This window comes from Leopardus geoffroyi, chromosome A3, assembly GCF_018350155.1.
Source record: "Leopardus geoffroyi isolate Oge1 chromosome A3, O.geoffroyi_Oge1_pat1.0, whole genome shotgun sequence".
Classification (NCBI taxonomy): Eukaryota; Metazoa; Chordata; class Mammalia; order Carnivora; family Felidae; genus Leopardus; species Leopardus geoffroyi.
The window spans coordinates 12,499,600-12,507,897 of NC_059336.1; the positions used below are offsets into that span (position 1 = coordinate 12,499,600).

Sequence of the window (8,298 nt, forward strand, 5' to 3'; positions counted from 1 at the left end):
AAGTAACAAACAGGAAGCTACATAGCTCCTTTGGGGAACAGTGGAACTGGAGGCTGAGATCAGATCATATTATTAGATCCTTAAGACTTAGCTGAAGAGTTACATGATTTAATGTACAATAGGAAGCCACTATGGTTTTTTTGAAATGGGTCAAAAGTTAATGAAAGTGGAGTATATGAACTTTGGGCTGGTAATGGTTTCCGGAATGGAGCTGAAGGGAACAAGTGAAGATCTGTTAGGACACTTTTTTTTTTTTTAAACGGGACAATCTATGAACCAGGCACATCTATGAACCAGGCACAATGCTATGAACCACAATCTATGAACCAGGCACAATACTAAATGTTTTTGTATGCTTCATATCATTTCATATAAGCATTTTACATACAAGAAGACTCAGAGAGATTAACTTGCCCCAAGTCACACACAGTTAATAAAAATCAGATTCAGGAACGCCTGGGTGGCTTGGTTGGTTACGTGAACGGCTCCTGGTTTCGGATCAGGTCATGATCCTGCAGTTCATGAGTTTGAGCCCTGTGTCAGGGTCTGTGCTGACAGTGCAAACCTGCTTGGGATTCTCTCTCTCCCTCTCTCTCTCTGCACCTCCCCTGTTCGCTCCTGCTCTCTCTCAAAATAAATAAACTTAAAAAAAAAAATCAAAATCAAATCAGTCTGACTCTATAGGTCTACTCTCTTCCTACCAAGGCTATCTTATCTCTCAGGTGGAAGAAATAATGACAGAAGCCTGACCTAGAATGGAAGTACTGGGAATGGCAATAGAAAAGACATGTTGAGGAAGGGAGAAAGGAAGAAAGAAGGAGGGAGGGAGGGAGGGAGGGAGGAAGGAAAGGAGACAGATAGACAAAGGGCTATAGTTAATGCTGTGCCTGTGCAGCTTATACCTCCACGGCCAGAAACCACAACCGTCTAAGGAGAATGATTTGTTTGAAACTATCTGTATTCTCCTTATTAGAAACTGGAAACATTTTTATCATAAGGGAAGCCAATATTCTGACTGTTCTAGTAGATTTGCCCACCAATCTATTTACTTCTTTTGTCCTAGGGCAAAACACTCCATGGCATGAATATTAAGTCCTATTCAACCATACACACAATTTGAGAGGCCACCCTTTCTGGGTTTTATATCAAAAATTTGGAAAAGGTAGGGGTGCTTGGCTGGCTCATAGTCGGTGGAGCATGTGACTCTTGATCTAAGGGCTGTGAGGTCAAGAGATCCTTAAAAATAAAATCTTACCAAAAAATAGTTTGGCAAATGCTATACATTATAATCCCCTTTTGGAGATTCACCTTAAAGTCTTCAGGAACTGAAGCAGTAAGTTATCAGGTTAATGTTGTTTAACCCAGAGTTCCCCCTCATTACTTGGCCACAGAACTACTTCATTATATAAAACTTTGCAACATGTGATTTAATCAATTTATTTCCCATTCTTTTTTTGTGTTGAAATGCTCGATCTGTTATGAAATCATGAAAGTTGGCTGTTGCCAAGCAAAATTATTTACATCAGTATACATGAGCTTAAAAAATACGAAACAAAACTCATCTTTTTCTATCACACAAATTTGTCCTACCTTTTTGAGATTTACGCAAGGCAGCATGTTAGAAACTGTGTGTGTGTGTTGGGAGGATTAGAGATTAATTGGATCTATTCTGCTGAGTTTAATACACTCCTCAATAATTTTGCATTTCACTAACTTTCTTCATTATGTTCCTATAGCACTGTACATATCACAACCAAAATCTCTTAGATTCCTCATAATTTATCTGAATTAAAAATCCAAACTCTTGGGGCGCCTGGGTGGCGCAGTCGGTTAAGCGTCCGACTTCAGCCAGGTCACGATCTCGTGGTCCGTGAGTTCGAGCCCCGCGTCGGGCTCTGGGCTGATGGCTCAGAGCCTGGAGCCTGTTTCCGATTCTGTGTCTCCCTCTCTCTCTGCCCCTCCCCCGTTCATGCTCTGCCTCTCTCTGTCCCAAAAAAAATAAATAAACGTTGAAAAAAAAAAAAAAAAAAAAAATCCAAACTCTTTACCATGGCAAAGTCTTATGCATTCTGACACCTGTCAACCTCACCTACCTTCCTTTTGGTTCTGTGCTCAAGCCACAAAGCCTTCCCTCTGTTGCTTGAACCAGCCAAGACAGTTCTCCATGCCTGTAATAATGCTCTTCCTTCTAATCTGATACTGGGCATCATTCAGCTGTCAGCCCACCATCAACTTCTTAAAAAGGCCTTCCATCACTATCATCTACACTATTAACAGCAGTAACATCATCTGAAATAGCTTTTTTGCTTTTTTTAAGTATCTTTAATGTAACTGCTATCCTTATTTGTAAGCTCCTTAGGGCAGGGACTTTGTATGTCTTGTCTCTGTAAGCCCAGGACTTTTACCACTGTCTGGCACATAGAAGATATTCAGTAAGCATTTGTTGCATGAACTAAAGGATGAGTCAATGTCAGTCAACTAGCTAAAACAGGAGTTCCCGGTATGAATTAGAGACTATTCTTCAAGGATCAGTTATGAGGAACCCCAACAACATAGGAATTCAGTTACATGACCAACTTACCCACCATAATTCGTTTCTGTTCACTTAAAAGTGTTTCAAGGAAGAAGTGAATCCGACAGACTTCAAGCTGTATTACAAAGCTGTAATCATCAAGACAGTATGGTACTGGCACAAAAACAGACACTCACATCAATGGAACAGAATAGAGAACCCAGAAATGGACCCACAAACGTACAGCCAACTAATCTTTGACAAAGCAAGAAAGAATATCCAAGGGAATAAAGACAGTCACTTCAGCAAGTGGTGCTGGCAAAACTGGACAGCAACATGCAGAAAAATGGACCTGAACCACTTTCTGACACCATACACAAAAATAAACTCAAAATGGATGAAGACCTAAATGTTAAGACAAGAAGCCATCAAAATCCTTGAGGAGAAAGCAGACAAAAACCTCTTTAACTTTGGCCATGACAACTTCTTACTCAACGCATCTCTGAGACAAGGGAAACAAAAGCAAAAACGAACTATTGGGACCTCATCAAAATAAAAAGCTTCTGCACAGCGAAGGAAACAATCGGCAAAACTAAAAGGCAAGCGACGGAATGGGAGGAGATACTTGAAAACGACATATCAGATAAAGGGTTACTGTCCAAAATCTATAAAAAACTTATCAAACTCAACACCCAAAAAACAAATAATCCAGTGAAGAAATGGGCAAAAAACATGAATAGACACTTCTCCAAAGAAGACATGCAGATGGCCAATCGACACATGAAAAAATGCTCAATACCACTCATCATCAGGGAAATACAAATCAAAACCACTATGAGATAGCACCTCACACCTGTCAGAATGGCTCATTAACAACTGAGGCGACAACAGATGCTGGTGAGGATGTGGAGAAAGAGGATCTCTTTTGCACTGTTGGTGGGAATGCAAACTGGTGCAGCCGCTCTGGAAAACAGTATGGAAGTTCCTCAAAAAATTAAAAATAGAACTACCTTACAACAAGCAATTGCACTACTAGGTATTTATCCAAGGGATACAGGTATGCTGTTTCGAAGGGACACATGCACCCCCATGTTTATGGCAGCACTATCAACAACAGCCAAAGTATGAAAAGAGCCCAAATATCCATTGATAGATGAATGGATAAAGAAGATGTGGTGTGTGTGTATACACACACATACATACAATGGAGCATTAGTCGGCAATCAAAAAGAAGGAAATCTTGCCATCTGCAACTACGTAGATGGAACTAGAGGGTATTATGCTAAGCGAAATTAGTCAGAGAAAGACTAATATCATATGATTTCACTCATATGAGGACTTTAAAACACAGAACAGATGAACATAAGGGAAGGGAAGCAAAAATAATATAAAAATGGAGGGGGACAAAACATAAGAGACTCTTAAATACAGAGAACAGAGGGTTACTGGAGGGGCTGTGGGTGGGGGGATGGGCTAAACGGGTAAGGGGCACTAAGGAATCTACTCCTGAAATCACTGTTGCACTATACGCTAACTAACTTGAATGTAAATTAAAAAAATAAATTAATGGGGTTCCTGGGTGGCTCAGTCGGTTAAGTGTCTGACTTACGGCTCAGGTCATGATCTCATGGTTAGTGAGTTCGAGCCCCACACTGAGCTTTGCGTTGACTGTGCCATCCTTTGTGTGTGTGTCTCTCTCTCTCTCTCAAAAATAAATAAACATTAAAAATAATTTAAAAAAAGAAAAAAGAAATAAATTCTTTAAAAAAGTGAATTTGAGATCTGTCTTATGTTACTGTTCATATTATGTCAGTGTTCATACTTTTGTTTCAGGATTCTGCACTTACCGTCCTCCCTGCCTGAACAGCTCTGCCTCTGGAGAGCTGCATGGCTCACTGCCCACTTCACTCAGGTCTTTTTCCAAGGTTGTCTCTTTTCAGAGATAAGTTCCTGGACCATCCTATCTAAAAGAGCACCCACATTAGTCACTCTCCATTCCCTTATTCTATTTTTCCAAGCTCCAAATTCCCAAATATTATATGCCATATTACTTTGCTTTCTTGTTCACTGTGCTTCTCTCTTCCCTAGACTCTAGGTTCCATGAGAGTAGGGGCTTTGTGTTTTGTTCATTTCAATCTCCCTAGAGCTTTACAATAGTGATAAATACCTAATATATATTTCTTACACTATTTTCAAAAGCTACATTCCCTTGATTTTTCCATCAAAAGCATTATCATTTCACACGTTCGTTCTGGTCAATTGACTGTGAAAAATAAGAGGTGGGAAAACTGATTCTAAGACCACATGATAGAATGACCCTAAAATGACAAAGTTGAGGTACTAAAATACGACTATTTGTAAGTTAAAAAAAAAAGTGGGGGCGGGGGGGGGCACCAGCGTGGTTCAATTGGCAGAGCAACCAACTCTTGATTTGGGCTCAGAACTGACAGCACAGAGCCTGCTTGGGATTCTCTCTCTCTGCCCCTCCCCAATGCACTCTCTCTCTCAAAATAAAATAAACTTTAAAAAAGTGTGCATTGGGGACAGGGGAGATATACAAACATACATGCAACAATCCCTAAAAGTCAAAATACTACACAGACTCTACAATTTAGTATTAGTTAAGGAACTAAATATTTATCAACAAACCCTTTTTGTATCTCCTTAATGATAATGTCTATAAAACCAAATTATAAGCTTAGTCCTGATTTGGGAAAGCATGACAAATAAGGTAATTTTAGAGAATACTCCATAGGTATTCACCATACATGGGCAAAATCAAGGTCTAATTAAGCTACCTAATTTGGCCACGGGTGAAAGTATTTTGACTTTTTAAAATATCAGCAATATGTAAACATAAAAAGTGTTACTGATTTTAAAATAAAGATTCAAACTAAAAATGGGAAATACATTCTTTTGCCTTTAAAAAAGGGGCAACGCTTTAGTTTTTCCACAGAACTATCTTTGGAAATCCTTACCAATTCAGTTAAAAAATAAAACACATGTGCCACAGTAACTCAATTATGAGAAACTTATCTAAATTCCAAGTTCTTCTTGTTGAATGAATGGCTGGACCTAAGTCTAGCCTCTTCCCACAGGCCCTCAGTTATGGATGAAGACTTGGAATAAAAGCTTTCCAAGGCCATCTCACAGACATCTGTGACATAAGCTGATCCAAGATCTGTGCCTTTTCCTTAGATATTTCCTCCACATTAGAGAACCATTCCTGTGTCCTTACATCTGGGGAAAGGGAAAGAGTTCCAATGAATGAAAACTATCTGGCACATACACATCAAGAACATACCAAGGCACTTTGACCCACCCTCTGCTTTCTAATCACAGGAACATACCATTTAGAATAAAATCCAAACTCTGTAATTGTCTACAAAGCCCTACATGATCTGGCCCCTGGACACCTCTCCTTTCTTCATACACTACTGTAGCATGCTGGATTTTCCTCCAATATTCTAAGTCTATTCCTATCCTCGAGCCTTTGTACTTTCTATATCCTCTGCCTAGAATCCTCTGTCCCCTCACCTTTCCATGGCTGGTCTCAGCTCATATGCCACCTTCTTCACCTGTCACTTATCAGTATCTGAAACTATCTAATTCATTTATTTGTATTGTTTTTTTCTCCCACTAGGATATAAGCTCTCCACGGGAAAGGACCCTGTCCATGTTTATTTCTTCACTGTTTTTTCCAGAGATTAAGTGGATGCTCTGTAGTTATTAAATGAATAAAAGAACAAATTAATTCCAAAGCTAGAGCAGTGCTCTCAAACCCATCCAATCCTGTATAGGAAACCTCTGCGCCCACCGCTTCTCAGCCTTTTGGCTAAGGTCAAATGTAGGAAACCTCTGTCCCAGCCCCCAAATAGCAGAAATCAAAGTAACCAGATGGGAAGAGAAAATTCCCTTGCATTGATGGAAAGAAGGGGAAGAGTCTTGAGGCGGGCGGGGTGGCGAGAACAGGGTGAACTAAGAGTCCCGGGAATTATGCAACAACTGGAGAAACACACACACAAGCAAAAACTTCGGATGGGGGTGGGGGGCGAGGGGATGAGAAAAGAACGCTGGTGGGATCCAAGAGTAAAAGTCCCCTTCTGTGCTTCCAAGGAATAATACCACGTGGCAAGCACTCATCACCAGAACACAACAACAAAGACAGGCAAGGTCCTTGCTCTTGAAGTTCACAGCCCAGCAGCTGAGAAACAGTGAACAACTCTAAGTAGTTCTAGATAATGATAAATGCTATTAAGAGGTGAAAGAAAGAAGCCCTCAGAGAAGTTGGTCAAAGAAGGTGTAAGAGGCGTGAAACAGGGAGCCAGTCTTGCAAACCTAAGAGGTCGGTAATTTTCAAGCAAACGAAAAGGCAGGTCCAAACGCTTTACGGTGGGCACGAGCTTGGAACATTTAAGCAAACAGAAGTCAGCAGTACAGCTACAGCGGCTAAGAGCAGATGGGTGGAAGAGGCGGACAACGGTCACTTCAGGTGGGACTCTGTAAACCACGGTAATAACTGAGTGGATTCTCACAACCACTTTACCAAGCAGATTGTTTTCAAACCCACTTTGCGCATAACGAAATGGGAGACACCGAGGGATGAAGTGACTAGCCCTGCATTGCACTCCTAGGGAGAGGCCAAATCTGGAGCGAACCCAGGCCTTCCAATTCCAAAGCTCATGCTCCGAACTACCGTATTATCGCGTTTCCCCCCAAGAGCTGGACTCTACATTACTGGGCAGGTGCACGCACTAGGACATACTCCTTAACTCAGCAAAGTGAGATCACGATGCTCAATTACGGTTGGGGAGACTGAAGCACAGGGAAGTTAAAGTTCCCCCCTCTCAAATCAGAAAGTGAGTCGGGGCAAGAGGAGGTCTGGGCGGCGGCCGTCCCTCACCCAGCAGCCCGGCCGGACAGGCCTCGCCGCGGCACTCAGCTCACGTTGCGGGTGGCCGGGAGCGACGAGAACGGACGCGCAGGCGCGACCAATGAGAGGCGGCCTTCCCGAGCGGCCCGGCGGCAGCGCGACCAATCGGCGCGGCGCTGGAGGGGAAGGGGCGGGCCCTCGGGCAGCTCGCGTTAGGCCGCGCCTCGGGGGCCCTCGCCCCTCACAGGCCCTGGGGCCGCCGCGCGTGGGCCCGAGCCTCGGGACGCCGCGAGGTGAGGTGAAGAGAGACCCGTCGGTGCAGGCAAAGACCTCGCCCGAGGGCGCCTCCCGAAGCACGGGCCCGCATTCCGCTCTCGCCCAGAGGCGCGGTCTTTGCTTCCCAGCGCTCGGAAGTGTCAGGAGCGCCGCATCCCTCCCCTAGCTGGGTCCCAAGAAGCCACCCTGCCAGGCCGTGCACGCCCCGCGCCTCACCTCCTGGGGATACGGGAACGGAGAAGGGAATCTCAGCCGCGAACTGTGGCCGGCACTACCCACCCCTGCCGCTCCGCCTCACATTCAAACCCCGGCAAAATGGCGCGGCGGCGAGGCTGCGGCCCGGGCGCATGCGTGAGAGGGGCAGAGGCGGGGGGGCGGGGCCAGGAGCGCTCGGGCCCCACCCAAACTGGAAAGACCAATGGAGACGCGCTCCGTGTTTGCGCTGACGTCACAAGCGACAATGCCCTTTGGCTTAGATCACCGCCGCGGGCATCGCAGTCCTCATCCTTACCCCCCCGCCCCCAGATGGACGCTGGTTCGGCCAGGGGCCGCTGGAGTGCGACCTCGTCTGACGTAGGGCTTCAGTGAGGCACGTAGTAGGTCTTATATAACTGTTGAACGAACTGCTCAAAGTCCT

The 8,298-nt window shown here is 44.1% G+C and overlaps 1 protein-coding gene across 2 annotated transcripts in view; it reads right to left on the bottom strand.

Annotated features, from left to right (window-relative positions):
* CSE1L (chromosome segregation 1 like) overlaps positions 1-8,048 on the bottom strand; it is a 46,734-nt gene extending 38,686 nt beyond the window's left edge. Inside the window, exon 1 of one of the 2 annotated variants that reach the window (XM_045444301.1) lies at positions 7,878-8,048. The gene's annotated coding sequence lies outside the window, so the exon portion shown is untranslated. Of the gene's footprint in view, positions 1-4,359; positions 4,472-7,877 lie in introns of those variants that run through there. The other variant, XM_045444300.1, reaches the window with a different exon arrangement.
* Positions 8,049-8,298: the final 250 nt, after the last annotated feature.